The sequence below is a fragment of the Pinus tabuliformis genome, chromosome Q, assembly GCF_031772625.1.
Source record: "Pinus tabuliformis cultivar Carrire ecotype Pingquan chromosome Q, CPIR1, whole genome shotgun sequence".
Taxonomy (NCBI): domain Eukaryota; kingdom Viridiplantae; phylum Streptophyta; class Pinopsida; order Pinales; family Pinaceae; genus Pinus; species Pinus tabuliformis.
The window spans coordinates 513,597,734-513,616,280 of record NC_142296.1 but is presented as its reverse complement, the minus strand read 5'-3'; positions in this window follow the sequence as shown (position 1 = coordinate 513,616,280).

The window sequence follows — 18,547 nt, the reverse complement described above, 5'->3', positions numbered from 1 at the left end:
TCATGATCCGAATTGGATCCGTAGAAGACTGTCAAAGAACCATGACTAAATTAGGTCAAACAAATCTCTAAAGAAATCCAAAACAGTGATCAAAAACACTCTGAACCAGTGGCAATGGTAGCCAATGTGGAAGAACCATGACCTCAGTCAAAGCACACTGACCAAGGCCCATGGAGACCACGCGGGAGGCCAAAGTATCCCCTGGGAGCCCCGGAATGGGAAAAGGAAGAGGTTTTTGATGCGCGATTAGTGCCATGGAGACTACAAGGGAGGCTAAAGTAGCCCCTGGGAGCCCCGAAATGGGAAAAGGAAGAGGTTTTTGATGCGCGATTAGTGATAATCACACATCGCAAGGCAATCAGGGCCCTAATGGGGAAGCCCAAGCACCCAGTCGTGTTGGGGAACTGGAGGACCATGGGCGAAAAAAGGAAAAAGTGCTAAACTCCAATGGTAGGACCTGCGCTCTGGAAACTGACAATTTTGATCGGGGCGCCGTTGAATGGTAAGAGGTTTTGGATAGGAGTGGAGCGATTTCATACACTAATCGACGTGTGGCAGGTGGAGGTGAGAGAAAACCGCTGTTGATCACGTGTTATCGATTGAGCAAGTCAACCGCGGGAAACATGCGTATGACGTCGGATCTGGAGGGTCCAAATCGAACAACTGAGATTGTGCCCAATGGAAAGAAGCGGAATTGATAGGGAATTCAATTGCATTTTAAAGGGGTTTGGAATTTGATTGACAAGGAAGAATGCATCCATGGCACAACTAGAGAAACGAACCGACGAAGCATGTTGGTGCCATTTAGAGGAGGACAAGTGGCCACTCCCTAATCATTCATGATGATGCTGAACGTAGGGAACTTCAAGCGCAACTACAGAAGGTGAGTCGGTACAGGTGGAAGAGGAACCGAATAGGCATAGGGATCGAACGGCTAAAGCCATGAGTAGAGACAGTTGAATCAGTCAGAGTTGGAGTTAGAGTTGAGTAGAGTCCAAGCGACTAAGAGAGACAGTGAACAGTGAACCCTAAGAAGAGGACTGAACACAGAGAATAGTAAAATAAAGCATAAGAGACAGAGGGCTGAGCTGATCAGCAGCAGCATCGAGAACTAGAGAGCTTGAGGATTCAAGCCATCCCATAGAGGAATCTGTCTATACTGAGCATCACATTTGGATCTTTCCACTGTAGACCAGAAGGTCACAACGCTGGTAGGAAGAAGAAGAGTCTGTGTACTCCAGTGGCTTGGAGAATCCAAGAACCACCTTGCCAAGCAAAAACTTGCTTTAGGTGAACTCACAATGAGTCCTTGTATTGTAAATTCTATGCCCAAAGGCACGATAAAACAAGGCCACCATTGAAAGTTGGACCGGAGACGTAGCCCTAGAGAATAGGGAGAACTCCTTATTAAAATTGTTTGTGTCTTTGTGTTGCTTACTGTATTTGTCTGTTGTCTTTCCATTTTATTGTCTATGTATTGGAAATCTGATCAATTTGTTGTTTCAATAACACAGAACACACACCAACACATGAGTCTGTAATACCTTAGTTTAATAAATGTTTAATTGATGTCACTCATAGGGTGAATATTAGATCAATGAACATGACAATCTTAAATATGGTACGCTCAATGATGTTTTTCAAGAATATTAAACTGAAGTTTTGGGTTGATGAAGTTCTATGTGCTGTGTATATAAAGAATAGGTTTTCATTTCATGCTATCAAAGAGAAGACTCCCTATGAAATGTGGTATGGCCACATTCCTTTGGTGAGGCATCTCATGGTTTTTGGTTCCCCCTGTTATGACTTGATACCTAAAAAACAAAAAAACAAACTCAGTACAAGGAGTCACAAATGTATCTTCTTGAGGTACTCAAATATATCAAAGCATATCTTCTCTATGATGAAGCTAATAAGAAGTTTATAATATCTAGAGATGTGATATTTCTTTAATCTTCCAAGACTGACAATGTTGTTGAGCGATAGCTTGATCACTTGGATAGATTCGGACATGTAAAATATTTTCAAGAGTTTGATAATGAGATTCCACATCTTGAAGGTGGATACCTATACTAGATCAATATATGGAATATCCTTCTTAAGCAATCTCTCCCCATCATGAAGCTCTAGCTAGTAATGACACTTTGAGTGATGTGACTTAAAGAATCAGGAGACTAAATCTTGATTTAGCCCCATCTCAGTCAAATGAGAAGCCTTGTCCATCTCATAAAGGTCCTCCAAAATGGCTTAAAAACACACTTGAAAGTGTTTATCCTTATGAGGTTGGAAATATAGGAACAAGAAGATCAACCAGACATAATGGAGGTGATGTAGACGATCCTGATTCACCTATTGATATGGATGTTTCTTATGATTGTGAACTAAATTTGTCTATAAATTTCAAACCAAATTCCTCTAAACAAGTTTCTTCTCATGATGAGTGGAAATAATCAATGCATAAAGAATATGATTCTTTGATAAAGAATGGAACTTGTAAGATGGTTTATCCTCCATTGGGAACCAAACCAATTGACTACAAGTGGGTCTTCAAGAATAGGTATAAAGCAGATGGCTCGCTTGAAAAGCATAAATAAAGACTCATGGAAAAACGTTTTACATAGAAGGATGGGGTTGATTATGAGGAAACCTTTTCCTCCATAGAAAAATGGGCTACCATCCAGACACTCTTTTCCTTAGCAGCTCACAATTGTTGGAAATTCCATAAAATGGATATAAAAACTGCTTTCTTGAATGGAGATCTAAGAGAAAATGTTCTTATGTCCCAAATAGAAGGATTTTTTGTGAAGGGTCAAGAACACAAAGTATGTAAGCTTGCCAAATCCTTTTATGGCCTTAAGCAAGCACTATGAGTCTAGTACAAGAAAATGACTGAGAATATTCTAAAACTCAATATCAAACTTTATGATATTAATGATTCAACTTTTTTTGTGAATAAAATTGAAAAAACAATTGTATATGTTGTGGTGTATGTAGATGATATTTTGACGATAGAGAACAATGAGAACTACATTGTATCCATAAACAAAGAACTGAGGAAAGGTTTTGAAATGAGAAATTTGGGTTATGTTCACTACTATATTGGTATTGAAGTAACCTAACATCTGAAGTTTAGATTCCTCTCTCAAAAGAAGTAAATTGGAGATTTGTTGAACATGTTTGGCATGGTTGAGTGAAATCCTCTAACTACTCCAGTGGAACAAAACTTAAAGCTCACATCCATTGAAGGAAAATAATTTGAGGATGCAACAAAGTATAGATAGCTCGTAGGAAGTGCCAACTACCTGAACACTACTAGACCAAACATTTCATTTTTTATTAGAATCCTCTACAAGTTTATGAAAAATCCTTGTGAGGGTCAATGGTCTACTATAAAAGGAGTTCTAAAGTACTTGAAGGGAACTCAATACTTTGGACTCAAGTATACAAAGGTGGGTGACTTCAACTTGATTGGATACTCTGATTCAGATTTTGATGGAGATAAATAAATTGGAGTATATAATTTAGGTTATGTTATGTGTCTTGGATCAGGAGATGTCTCCTAGAGGTAATGCAAATAGTTAGTTCTAACAGATTCCACAACTGAGGAAAAATATGTGGCAACAACTAAAGAAACAAGAAAATGACATGGCTCAATATAATTATAGAAGATTTGTAGGAGAAACAAGTGCATTCAACTCCTCTCTTGATTGACAACACTTTTGCAATAAATTTTGATAAGAAACCAAAGTTCGATGATCGAATGAAGAACATCCATACAAAATACCATCTAATTTGACATCATCCTAAGGCCAAAACAATCCACCTATGACATTATTCCACAAATGAGCAGATTGCTGACATCTTTACTGAAGCACTCAAGAGGGAAAAGTTTGAAAGATTCAGAATGATACTTGGACTCACCAACATCCCTTCAGATTAAGGGGGGGAATGTTGACACCTAATCTTTGGGATTAGGAAATCCTATGTAAATATTTTAAATAGAGAAATAAACAAAGTTGGAAGACACTGAGACATTTGGAGATGAAACCCAATAGTCTCCCTCTCCTTGTATATAACCAAGCTTTCTCTTAATGAAAAATAACAATTTATTCATGGAGTTACTCCTTGATTGATAGAAAGGAGTCAAAGTTAACCACTGGTAGGCCGTCAATTTGTGTTATAATCAGCCTAGTGGGAGGAAAATGGGTTCCATTTTGTTTGAGTTTCTTTTGTTACATAGTTGAGAAAAGTAGCTAATATGGATAAGGAGAGAGAAAAAATACATGGTTTGTGCACACTAGAAACTCACAGGCCACAGCTCTTACTTCTTTGTACTTTCATCCATTTCCATTCAAAGAAAGAGAGTGGCACTATCTCACCTTCTAGTTGGGTTTTCTCCCTAAAGGGTTTCTTATGTTATATCATGTTTCAATTACAATTTCATATTTTTTATTTCCTTTTTCACTATTTTACGTATATCTTATTCACTAGATACATAAGCGTAACACAATAATTAATGAATATTGAAATCTATGGGGAATTTAACCCTCATAGTATAGATTTTATATTTTAAATATAATTTCATCAGTTTTTTTTATGACAAACTGCCCAATGGAATATCTGCAATAGTTTATGGGTCAATGGGAGATACACCCATTATATTTCAACTTGTAAATATATAAATAATGAATACTATGGAATTATTTCAACTTGTTTATCTTTATTGATTCCTAGAAATACCCAACTGATTTGATTATCCTACAAACCACATATAAAATTAATTGGTTCCCTATTATCCATAGAAATTATGTAGAGTGGCAAGTGTGACCATTAGAAGTGGTTAATCCCAAAAATTCCTTATCATTTATCCCCATACTTGGCCATTAATGATGGGACAATTCCCCATCTGGGAGGAAGATGAAGAGGAATGTAACACCCTCCTCCCACATCTACCCAAGTAACTGACCAACTGGGGTACACATGTGACAAGAAGTTACTATGATATGATTTGACCTCCTAAGTCATATTAAGGAAGTGGAACTGATAGAAACACACCATACAAACCTTCAACATTAGCAATAGAACTCCTAAGAACCATCCCAACCTTTTTGATAACCAGCCCCTTAGTCCTACTAAATCTTTAAGTTATTAAACATCTCAATGTCCAGAGAGATTTTGACACTCCCACAATCTTGCATGCTAGCATCTATGGAATTTTTCTAGCAAACCCATGCTAGAGTCCATAAAATTTAAGGCACTTTCAAGCCTAGAATTCTAGCCACTACCCAGAACTTGTTGTAACTTCTGGAATCCATTAAAAACATGAATCTAAGGGTAATAAACCAAAAAATAACTCTAGGACTAGGCTTGACCATCCCCAACCAATACTGGCATTCTTTCAAACACTTAACATCAGTGCAATCTACAGGAGTAAATGACAGATATAAGCATAGGGGTCTCATACCTATCTAAGATTTGCTATGAGACATTGTTTCCTTATCACTTTAGTTGTAGTTTAATCCATTAGTCCGTAGATAAATTTTTCATTCATATACAAGTAAAAACATGATGAGAGACATACATAGCCATCGTCATAATACATATACATAACCAGCATAATAGCAACATAAATACCAAGGAAATCAAAGCCATATGATCCACATATAAATCAATGTAATACTCATAAAAATAGTAAGGGAAATAACCTCATATTAATGATGCAAAATTCAACTTGGTATGAGACTACCATGTTCCACCTAATTGTAGAATGGTTGAGCCAAATCTCTCTTCAGCCATTCACCCCCGTGCCATATTCGAAGCATGAATGTGGGCATAAAACACATCAATAAAACCAATAAAGGGTTTCCAAAGGCCAAACCACCTCAAATAATCAAAAAATTATTCCACCTCATTGTCAAACACCACAAAACTATCATCAAATTGGTCTTTACCAAAGCCTTCCAGGGCTCTAGAGCATTTGTTCCAACCTGATTTCCAAGACTAGTAACTCAAACTACAACTGCCGCTGGGCTTCTAGAGAATTTGTTCAATCAAGGCTTCTAGGACTAGTAAATCAATCCACAACTACCACCAGGGTTTGAGAGTGTTTGTCCAACTAAGGCTTCTAGGACTAGTAATTCAACCCACCAAGGGCTTCCAGAGTATTTGTCTAGCCAAGGCTTCCAGGAACTAATAACTAAACCCAAGCTAAAGGAAACATGAGAACCAATCAAAAAAACAAATAAATAAACCCACAATCTCGATGGCTATCCAGGAAATGGCAAAGCTAAGAAAATCCGTTGTCAATCTAGGCAATCCTCCATGCCAGTGATAGATCATGACCAATAAACCACATCATGCTCCATGCATCAAAAAACTAGTGAGGAAAACATACATGCATCTCGGTACCTCTAATACAAATCCATTGTAGCTGCTAATGTCGACATCCTCTTATGCTTTCTTTCTTTTCCTTTACCTTTTTGCTCCAAAAATCCAAGTATGCCACACTCTCCAAGAGTCCTCCAAGAAAACTTTAATTATTCAAGAGTATGAGAGAGAGAATAGAAGAGAGCTCCACCAAAACCATGTCCAAATCTTACCAACTAATCCTCGGAAGACTTTTTATTAATGAGGCCTCTATTATCTTCGTTGCCCATTATTTTCCTTCAATTTCCTCCTCACATGGAAACATGTGACATTTCACCTCCCTTTTCTCCTAATTTCCTTTATTTTCATAAATAAAATGCCAATAAATGCCTCATGCCTTTCCAAATTATTTTCCATTGTCTTTGCCAATTTCCTTAGCCATAATAAACTGAATGAACACCCACTATGATGTTTTTTTTCCACCATTCAGTTTGGAATACATGTCCCATCACTGTGGCCTTTTATATTTTTACATGAAATGTTAAGCAGGGCTGTTATAGAACCCTTCCCCTTGGGGGAAGACCGTACTCGGTGTTAAATGATACCTATAACTAGTAAGACCTTTGAAACAAAACATACTACCCATGGATATGTATAACACAACTCGTTGTAGTATTTACAATGAGCATCTGACAAACATACCATTTACTGGGGCATTATAACACAACTAATTACAATATTTACAATAATAATAAAAAATATACACACATACACATTTTCTTCACCCAAAATATAATCATACTATCTATGGAGCTTTATAAATCCAAATCAATACATTGTTTACAATAATACACATATATACACATATGCACATTTTCCTAACCAGTAAATAAAAGGATATGATGCCTGCATCCACAAAAGGGAATTCAGAGCATCACAACTCCACCCTAAAATTAATACCAGGATTCACCTCATTCCTAGGAAGTCTAAAATTGACTGTAAAAGTCAAATCTACATCCAATGTCCAGCACTACAATCCTGCACCACTTGTCCTCTTAGTGAACAATTACCAGCTCACTATTCCAGGGTGCACTCCCAATGTGCATATAATTCCAAATGGCAATGCGAATAACAAAAAAAAAATCGATCCATGACCTTCCCTTCTTCACTACACAGTCCCTTGAGAAATTTGGTCACCCCCTTCCATGCAGTCATACACCTTCCAAGTTTTGATGGCACCCCCATCCTAGGCAGTCCATACCTTGGCAAGGCTTCCTTGCATCGAAAGATACAAACACCAAGGCATATCCCTACCTTAAAACCATGACACTGATCATAGAATGCTCATGGAAATAAATGGAAAATATTGGGTACCAGTGTTCCACAATGGCCCTTCTCCTGAAGTGCTCTACCAAGTTCCAATTTATTTCACTACTATTTCTAATTTTGTAGTCAGTTTCAACCACCCAACCGGGCATTTCGTGCTTTCCTATACCAAGCACATAATTTACATTAGATTCAAAATAAATTGAATAATTTCAAATCATACCTCATTGGTATCCTGTCAATAAGGTATACTTGCAGTTATATTCACTTCCTGTCACAACAAGTTAAACTAGCATCTTTGACCAAATCATCATGTATAAACATATCACATCAAGTTAGCACAAAACAAAACCATCATAGATCAAAATCATAAATCACATGTAATCATAATAAAGCATAATCATAGATCACATGCATAATAAAACTGAAATAAAATGCTGATACTTATCCTTTAATCAATCCTTAGCTTCTACCTTTGTCCTTATTCCGTATGCACTCTAGATTAGTTTCCACACCCAAAAAATACCCAGTTCCTTCTTCTCAACCATGTGCACATACTCATAGTGTGCATCACACGCATACAACCACACACGACATACAACACCATGCAATACATGCACCTATAGTTGACATACAACACATACACATACACCTATTGTACAACACAATACAATACATATGCCTACATCCATTGTACACCACCACACAATACATACACCTATGCTCGATGTATAACAAAATACATCCATCTATACCCAATTTACAACACCACACAATACATGTATCTACACTTGGCGTACAACACAATGAGTACATATGTCACGATAACATGACTACACAATGCACATACATAGTACCGCATGTACACAACATAACATGTACGACATGCACATAATACCACATGTACAACACATACAGAGTACCACATATACAAAGCACCACCTGTGCAATGTGTGCACAAGCTCACATGTACACGATACCACTTGCAAAATGTGTACAGAACACCATAGTACATCACACCAACTATACAACGTGTACACAATGTCAAACGTACATAACACCATATGCACGACATGTACACAAAAACATATGCATGACATGTACACAACACCACATGTACAATATTTCACACAACACCATATGTACATAGTAGAAAATATACAACATGCACACAACACCATATGTACATAGCATTGCATATACATCATGTACATAGCACCCTATGCACACAACACTTCATATCCCACATGTGCACAACACCATATGCACACAACACCGCATATCCATCATGCACACAATACAATATGTACACAACACTGCATATCCAACATGTACATAGCACAATCTATACCCATGCACTGCATATGCGATATTCGTCCAACACTGTCTATACCACCTTATACACGACATTTCATAGAAAACATGTAGACACACTATATATACACAACACCGCATGTGCACAACATCACATATGCAACATGTACAACATATACAACATATGCACAATAATAGTACCAAACATCCAAAACCACAATGTCTCTACCAAGCAACCTTGCTTCTAGTATCTTATCCATGCTTGTCCCAGCATGTCGCAGACCACACATTTTCATTTCGCGGATGTATCCCTTAGTATAGCCTACCCACATAGACATAATATAATCACATAATATCAACTCATTACCACACGATACTGACCTCATTCGCACAGTGTTTTAGGAGTCTGTTGAAAGCCCCGAAAATCGGGTCTACAACAAGGGGGATACCCACCCGGTCCAGACCTTGGTTAGCAGCCCCTTTTCCATTTGGTATAGTGGGTCCGACTGGGAATATGGGACCAGTTTCCCAATTTATGTGTGTGTGTGTGAAGAATTGATATTTCCCTTCTAAAAGTTCCTAAGTGAGATGCTCTAATTCTAACTCTAATATAATAATCATGTAAATTGTATTCTAATAAGAAGAAATATCTAAGTCTACACTAACCCGGGGTGTAATCCTTCTATTATGCAATCTAAAATAATTTCAAATAACAATTGGTAATAAAGTTCATTCAATTGTTATGAGAAAAGAATTCAATAAAGATGAACCACTTCGTATAAAAAGTTAGATGAAACAGTTGTGAAAGGCATATCGCATAATAAGCTATTCATACACTAAACATTAATAAATAGCTATCACCGTACAAAAGTGCCAAATGATAACTCAGACATTCACGCATCAATATATAAACAACTGAACATGAATATCACTTTTAACACAAAGGCGGAAATAGTTAAGAGATAGAAGTACCATTTATAACTATTTCTACTCATGAGCTTCAAGCGATAATGATTTATCTCTTCTTAATCCAACATCCACTAAGAGTACAGAAGTGCAACATGAGTAGCAAATATTATATTCAGATATCAATAAATCTTGTTCCATTCATTCATCAAAACCTCCTCAGAGGGTACAAAAGTGCATGTCCTGGGGATAAGTTTTTGATAAATTTCAGGACCCTTCTCTAAATGCATGAGAAGGGTTTAAATACTACTAACTAAATCTAAAATTAACTTATTACAAAAATGTAGGATGCGGTTTAAATGACCGTCCTCATTTTAGGCAAAAATAAAGAAAAATTAAAATTAAAACTGAATCTAAAATTAAAACTACTAACTAATTATTTCTGTATCTGCTCCTTGAAATCGCACGCGTTCAACATTTGCTTGAGAAGAGTCGATTGGCTGACTTCCAATTTTAGTTGTGCTGTGAAAACAGAATCGGCAAGAGCTGGTGCCATCTTCTCGGCAGAATTGATGATACACTTGAGAGTCATGCATTGGCTGTGTGGTTTTACCAAGTATGCCCAGTAATAATCCCAATTCAACTTGGTTAACCTTTGGATTGATTCTGCCTTTTCTTGAGCCTTCTATCTCCAGCCTATCTGTAGTTGCTGTGCATTTGGTAGATACTGTAATAGCCCAAAATAAATATCTAATTAACTTATTAACATTAACTTAAATCAGAGTGGCCCTTACCTAGCCAAATAAACATGTAATTAATTAACTAAATTCAAACTATGAATAGCGCTTACCTGTACTTACCTATGGTAGAAGTAGGCTTACCGCAACAAGGTTTTGGGGACGAATATCCACCCAACCGTAGGCTCAATTGTGCAAGGATTTGCTACAACTGGCCACCCCTGAGCCCTCAATTAATGTACTACTGCCAGTGACTCCTAAGTCTTAGAACACCATTCTCCCAAGAGAATGCAAGGTAGAATCTCAGAATGATGGAATGCAGGAATGCCTCTCATCTTCCTCACCATCTATTAAATAAAACAACATTGGAAGGGGAACCACATGCACACACTCCATGTGTCTACATGCAACTTTCTTTTGATTTATAGCTTTCTTGTTTTATTTCTTTACTTTTCTTTTGATTTTTAGATTTTCTTGTTTTATTTCCTTCTTTTTTATAGTTTCCTTGTTTTATTTCTATTTATTCTTATTTAGAGTTTTAGTATGGTTATTACTATTTTTATTTTTATTATTTTTATTTATTTTCTTTGTATATATTTTTAATATCATTTATTATTTAACATTTATGATTTATTATTTTTATTATTTATTATTATATTATTATTTATTATTTATTATTAAGGGGAGGGATATTACAGATACCCTGGAGTGGTTTCTAAGATCAGATTTTCTCTATGCAAATTTTCATTTATATAGTCAATAATGTTGTTTTCTGCCATGGCTGCTTCTTCTGTTGCTCGCTCTGCTTTCCTGAGTTGTGCATCCCATTTGTTAAAGAGAATTTCTTTGTGATTTTCGTTTATTATTGGTGTGCCTACTCTTTTTCCCTCCTCTGTTTCTTGCTAGGCCAAATATTCAGTAACTCGTTTATCAATTAAATCATAATCATGTCGTAAATCCACGACTTGATTAGTGATTTTATCACTTATTTCACAATACGAGTTCCATTGTGATATTCTTTGGTTCAATGCTTCCTGTTGCTGTAGTAGTTGTTCATTTAAGGAAATGGATTCTGTGACGAATTTTGTAAGTTTAGGATCATCCTTGTGCATCTCCTACATATCCTACAACTGTTTTTCTCTCTCAGCCAAACTGTTCTAGTAGCCTATCTGCATTCGTTGGAAGTCCTGTTGTAGCCTTTCAAGCTGTTTCTGTGCTTCGTTGTTGGTGTTGGCTTGCTGCAACTGTTGTTGCAAAAAGCTTTTATCTGGTATTCCTTTTCTTTTAGCAGTTTCTGTACCTCAGATGCTTTATCAATAGTCGCTGAGGAATATGCTCCTGCGATCTAAGATAATTTGGTGAGATTCTCAGTGGGATCGATAGTAGGATCTTGGCATAGGACTTCTAATTGCTCTGCATCATGAGAGAGCACGTTTTCCAATTTCCTTTTCTTCCTTTGTCTTCTCACTACTGCCTTGTGTTGTGGACTATAAAATATATCAAGAGGAGGAATTTCTTCTATCTTGAGTATAAGTTCGGAGGATGGGGTAATAGGAATATGTTCCATATCTGAGACATTAGTAATTGTTCCTATGACTATATCTTTTGTTGCCTGTACATCACTCGCGGGTGTCTTTGTGCTTTGTCCTTCTTGATTGATCAAATCATTAAAGGTCTCCCATTCTTTATCTAGCTTGGTTTTGACTAATGGTGGTTGAACAATGAGAGGGGGAGGATCCATTTGTGTGGAGGTAAAAGCCTATTGTTGTGGGAGCTCTTTTAATTGGGCAGTATCCTTTACTGACCCCTCGCTTTTACCATGCTGACTTTCTGATCTCTTGGAATGTTCAGGTGTTTCTTTCCTGGACTTAGATTTAGATCTATTTGTGCCTAAACTTCCACTAAGACTAATACTTGGAGTTGGTTCCCTTACGGGTTCCAATCGTAGTTTTTCCATAGGGATACTAGCTAACCTACGTTCCCTATATATCTTGAACTCTTGAAATTCTACTTGAGGAAATTGCATTTGGGCCGAATGTAGAACTTCTTCAAGCGTACTTTTATGTTGGAACATGTCATCAAAAAGATCTTCTTCTTTAGAAAACACCTTTATTTTGACTGCGACAGTGAAATTCTTGCAATATCATGAGGGTCAAACAGTCTTCCTAGAAACCTGAATAATTGTAAACACATTATATTGTTTACTTCATTGAATGCATGGCCTACATCAAATAGTGAAAAGGCCCCATAGGCTACAGGAAATTGTGGCCAAATAGCTTTCTTTTTGTCCTTCAAATCTTTAGTCAAACCTCCTTCTCCGCAGGTTTGATAGGCAATTTCTCGTGCCAAGAGTTTATCAGGAACATACAAAGGTAGGACGTGAGGGGGAGCGAGACTTCCAAATACCCTAATATATGTAAACAGTTCTTCTCCAAACCATCTCGCAACAGGGAGTATATCTACCTCTGCTTCAGGAGAAAACCTTGGAACATCATTATCATACAACACTTTGTACATGGGCAGCATGATTCCATGACAAATCTTGTAGAAATATAGAGTGAACTTAGAATCCCACAATTCTTTATGATAAACATGAATGGGTAAGGGGTCTTGAGTCATCCATTTCCAACCCATTACAGGAAACTTGGAAATATAACAGATCACATCCATCACATATGCAGATAAGTAGAAAGGGCGATAGATTCTCTAAGAAACAGTTCTTTTAGACCAGTAATTTACAATGGTTGTGACTAAGTTATCAAAAAATATTTTAGCCCAGTCCACTATAGTAGCATTGGTAGCGGCATCCAATAATGGTAGCCATTCAGATGAAAATTTGTTAATGTCTGGCTTCCCAAAAAGTCTACAGAGCATAGCAGCAGCAAAGCAATATGGGGAGATGAGAGAACCAATGCTATACATACCATGTTTGTCCTTTTTTAGTGGTTCGTCTCTCCTTGACCAATCTTTGATGGTTTCTGCCAGGTCTTCATTCTCTTTGGAAAATTTCTCAATGAACTATTTGTTATAAGTCGCCTGTGGCTCTGGAAAAAGATACATGAGCCTCAAATCTTGTGAAGTGAATGAGCCAATGAGTTCTTGACCCTAAGTCTTAAACTGTCTATCTTTGATATCAGTGCTGTCCAGTATCCATTTAACCATGTCTGTGTATGGAATAATTTTGGGCCTCGCCGCTATCCTGTGTAAGAATGAACAAGCTAGCTCTATAATGGATGACTCAGAAGAACTATGGGAGCCTACAGTAGCCTAAACCTCCATTACTTTGGGATTCTCTTCCTCAAGTAGACTATACATGCCTTCACAAGTAGAAATACCAACATCTTTGTTACAGGCAGTGTCTGTATACAAGGGCACCATTTCTTTCTCTTCAGAGCTCAGGGCTTTGCCTTTCTTTCCCATGGTATCCTGTGTACTGCTTTGTATCATTCTCTATTCTTCGTTCCTGCAATTTACAAGTGAAGTGAGAATAATGATAAGGAAAGGTGACGGGAAAGTATTAAATGCCGAAGATGTATAAAATATACCACCTTAAGTGAAATGGATTTTCGATAAGCACGAAACCATATTCCATTAATGACTGGAAATTAACTTATTAATTAGCATTAAAGCGCATAACCATGTCTCGGTTTATGGAAAATACTTTTTCGAACGACGAGCCCGAAAGATTTGTGATGAAGCGATTTTGCGATTTGCTTCGCAATATCGCAGATCGCAACATCACATAATCACAACATTGCAATATCGCTCTATCGCTTTATTGCTTGCTCGCTATATCACTTGTCCGCTATATCACAATGTTGCTTTATCGCTCTATCACAAAATTGCAATATCGCAATATCGCAGGAGCGTGGCATATGACAATTTTTATTAAACTGTTTTCTGCGAAATGCGATTTGCGATATGCGTCATCGCATATCGACAGTTTGAGGTTTTTCAGCGTAAGTGATTTTTGAGGCATGCGATGCGATAAATGTTTTCTTAATGTGTAGTTTCACATCGTGATCTCGCAATCTTAGAATTCAGCTTGCAAGGAGGTATTCATTATCTTTTTGCGATGTGATATTTCTTAAGGAATAATTCTACTTTATCGTAAAACTTAGGCTTTTTTTATTTTTCAAGGGTATTTTCCTAAGTTTATGATGGTAAGTTTTATTAAAAAGGAAATACAAGCACTAATTAGTTTTTAAAATTTTGACTAAGGGTCCTCACTTATTTAGTATTAGGAATAACACTAAATAAGAAGGGGGGTTGTTGCTGGCCACAACAATTGGCGATTCACTTGGAAGAACCAGTTATCTCTGCTTTTCTTTTGAATTTTCTGAACTTCCAAAACATAAAATTTTCCAGAAAATTAAACTTTATTATAGAAAGACAAAGTACATCATGATTTTACCTATCAATGATATTTTGTTTCTTCTATTTTCAACTTTGATTATTTACTCCCTCAAGCTAGTCCTTGTATCTACATCAGTCATTACTTGGTTTTGAAAGATAAAAACAAAGCCTTCTCTATAAATCAATTTTGAATATGCTCATTTGTTGTAGGTAGAGCCTCTACTTCCAACAGGCGTTCATAGCCTCGACAGGGTTACCTGTTACCCAACAATGATCATGTATCCTACTTAGAGAAATATACGATTTTCAAAGAGAAATCCATATCCACACTTATTACTTTCATTTTCTTTTTTACCCTTAAAGAAAAATTTCTTGGTTTGGTAGCCAATTTATGACACAGTCATTCACTGATTTATAGCTTTTCTAAACAAGATGGCTCGTGATGAGACCCCTTGTCTTTTGATTGCAATAATCTTGAGTCATTGCCCTGTTGTGGTATGCAGTATTGGCAAAGTCAACAAGCTATAATACCTATGATCATGATAAGCCGGCTCGTGATGAGACCTCTTACTCTTTACTTTAAAGTGTATCTTTGGATCATTCTCTCAACATTGTAGTTTCCTAGGTGGGGAGGAAGTCATTGTTTCCTTAAGATAGCTCTGGACGAAAATAGTAGAGTTTTTGGAAAGAGCTTTTCTACAGAGAATCTTTGTTTTATTATTGATACCTTTCATTGGACTGATATAAAACAATTTCTTACTAAAGGTCGTTTTTTTATCAAGATTTACAAAGTTGAAACTATTATCATTTCTAGGCCTAGAGTCTTTAACTGTATCTTTCAATAATAATGATCAATTTTCTTAAAAGAATTCCATTTATACAAGTGAAAAAACAAAATCTAAAAGAGAATTTGTGTCTTTTTCGTGAATTCCTAATGTAACCATTTACAACTGGTTTTATTATGAAACTAAAACAACTACTCTACAAAATAGAAGAATGATCTCCTATGGAAAATATTTTTTTGAGGATCTGTCTGTTAACAGGTAAAGATTCTCTTTTTCATGTTAAATCTTGTAACATAAAAGTAGATGGGCCTATGACTTCTATGATTTGAAAAGGGCCAAGCCACATTCGTTGAAATTTTGTATGTTTCCCTTTTTCCTCATGAGCCTTGTCTGATTTTAGAACTAAATCTCCCATCTGAAAATCTTTTCTAGATATCATGTTTGAATCAAAAGAAGCTTTCACTAATGCTTGGTGATGAGCATGAGTTATTTTAGCCTGTTCTCACTGTTCTTCTAACTTAATTATTTCCAGCTGCCTTAGTTGTAAGGAGGAAGTTGGTGCTTCATCAATATATTGAACCAAGGTAAAAAGGGAATTGCAAAATGAGTTGGAAGAACCACTTCCTTCCCATAAACTAAATTGAAGGGGGAAGTGTCGATGGAGGCTTTCTGCATTATTCTATCTACCCATAAAGCATATATTAAAGATTTGTGCCAATTTTTATGATTTTGGTCAATGGTTCGCTTCATAATTCTTATTAAGTTTTTATTTGTAGATTCAACTAACCCATTCCCTTGTGGGTAATAATTGGTAGAGTATTTAAGCTTGAAACCCCTTTTGAGTGCATATTCAGTCATCGCATTACCAGAAAAATATGATGCAATATCAAACATTAAAGTAGAAGGCAACCCAAACCTGGTGATTATGAACTGATTTATGAATTCGATGATATGTTCAGCATTAGCCGTCTTGAGTGGAACTACTTCTACCCATTTATTAAAGTAATCTGTCGCTATAAGGATCTATCTATGTTGTTTAGAAGAGTGAGGAAAGATCTCACCTATTATGTCTAGTCCCCACTGATCGAAAGGCTGCTCAATGTTAACTGGTTGTAGTGGCAAGGATGGTTTCTTTTGTCTCCCAACAGCGGTTTGATAGACTTGACATTTCCTCACATAGTTATGTGCCAGTAATAGCCTGTGCGTAAGATTTTATGAGCAGCAGTGTCTCCAGAATAGTGTCCGCCTGTTGGCCCATCGTGGAGTTCCTGCAAGACTTTTCAGCTTCAGATTTCTCAAGACATCTAAGGAGAACATAATCATAATTTATTCTAAAAAGAACATCGTTCACTAGCTGATATTGTTTGGCTTTCAAACTTAGAGCTCTTTTCTTGGTATGATCAAGGTTTGAAGGAGCGTATCCATTCTTTAGATAATAAATGATATCAGCGTATAATGAATCAACAAAATTTAGGCTTACCTCGTACATTTGTATCTCTGCAAATGGAATTTCGGACATAAGCGATGCTCCAACCAGCATTTTGCAAAAGCCTTGACCTTTTACATTACTTGCTGGTTTGGTTTCTACGTCATATTCCTGTAAGGCAGTAACCCAATTGGCTCTTTTCTCACCCACATCCTTCTGTACTAGAAGATTTCTTACCGCTGGAAACGGTACTATGATTTTTGTATGTGTTTTAAGTAAAAAAGGTCTAAAATATTTAATTGCTTTGAAAACAACATAAGCTTGTTTCTCCACATCTGAATAATTTAACTCAGCCCCTTGCAAATTGGAACTGAAAAAAGAAATTAGGGCTTCTACCTTTTCTTGATTTGCTTGAGTGATTATCATAGCATATGATCTATCAGAGGCAAATGTATATAAAATAAAAGGATCGGAAAAATTTGGAGTTGCTAAAGATGGAGCATTAACAATTGATTATTTGATTAGATTGAATGCCTCATGTTCATCTTGGCCCCATTTAAAGTTTGAGTTCTTTTTAATCATTGCTTGTAAAGGAGACACGATTCTTGAAAAATCTGGAACAAATCTCTTTACAAAGTTAATCTGACCAAGAAAAGATTGCACGGCTTTCTTGTTGTGAGGTAGGGGTACTGGGGAAATCTCCTTGATTCTGTCAGGATCAATGTGAATTCCAGATTTTGACACTATGAATCCGAGAAGTTTTCCTTCACTTAATGCGAAAAAGGATTTTTTCGAGTTAAGTGAAATTCCATACCTTTGACAACGTTGGAAGATTTTTTTTAAATCTCTAAGATGATTGTTTCGTTTCTTGGAATATACAGTTATATCATCAAAATAGACTACCACTTATTTATTAACTAACGCCTTGAATGCGATGTCCATGGCTCTCTGAAATGTGGCACCAGCGTTAATCAGACCAAATGGCATCTTTTGATATGCATATGTGCCCCATTTAGTTCTGAATGTGGTTTTTAATTGATCATCAGGATGTACCAACACTTGACTGTATCCTGAGAATCCATCCAAGAAGGACATTAATTCTGAGCCCGCGACTGCCTACAGTATTTGTTCCATGGGAGGCAAAGGAAAATTATCCTTTTGGCAGGCTTTGTTAAGATTTTGAAAGTCAATGCAGATTCTAATGTCTCCGTTTTTCTTTCTAACAGGGAACGTATTGGAAACCATTTGGAATGTCGAACGGGAAAAATTATTTTGGCTTTCAATAACTTATTGAGTTCAGATTTGATCTGGTTTTCTAGATTGGGATGGAT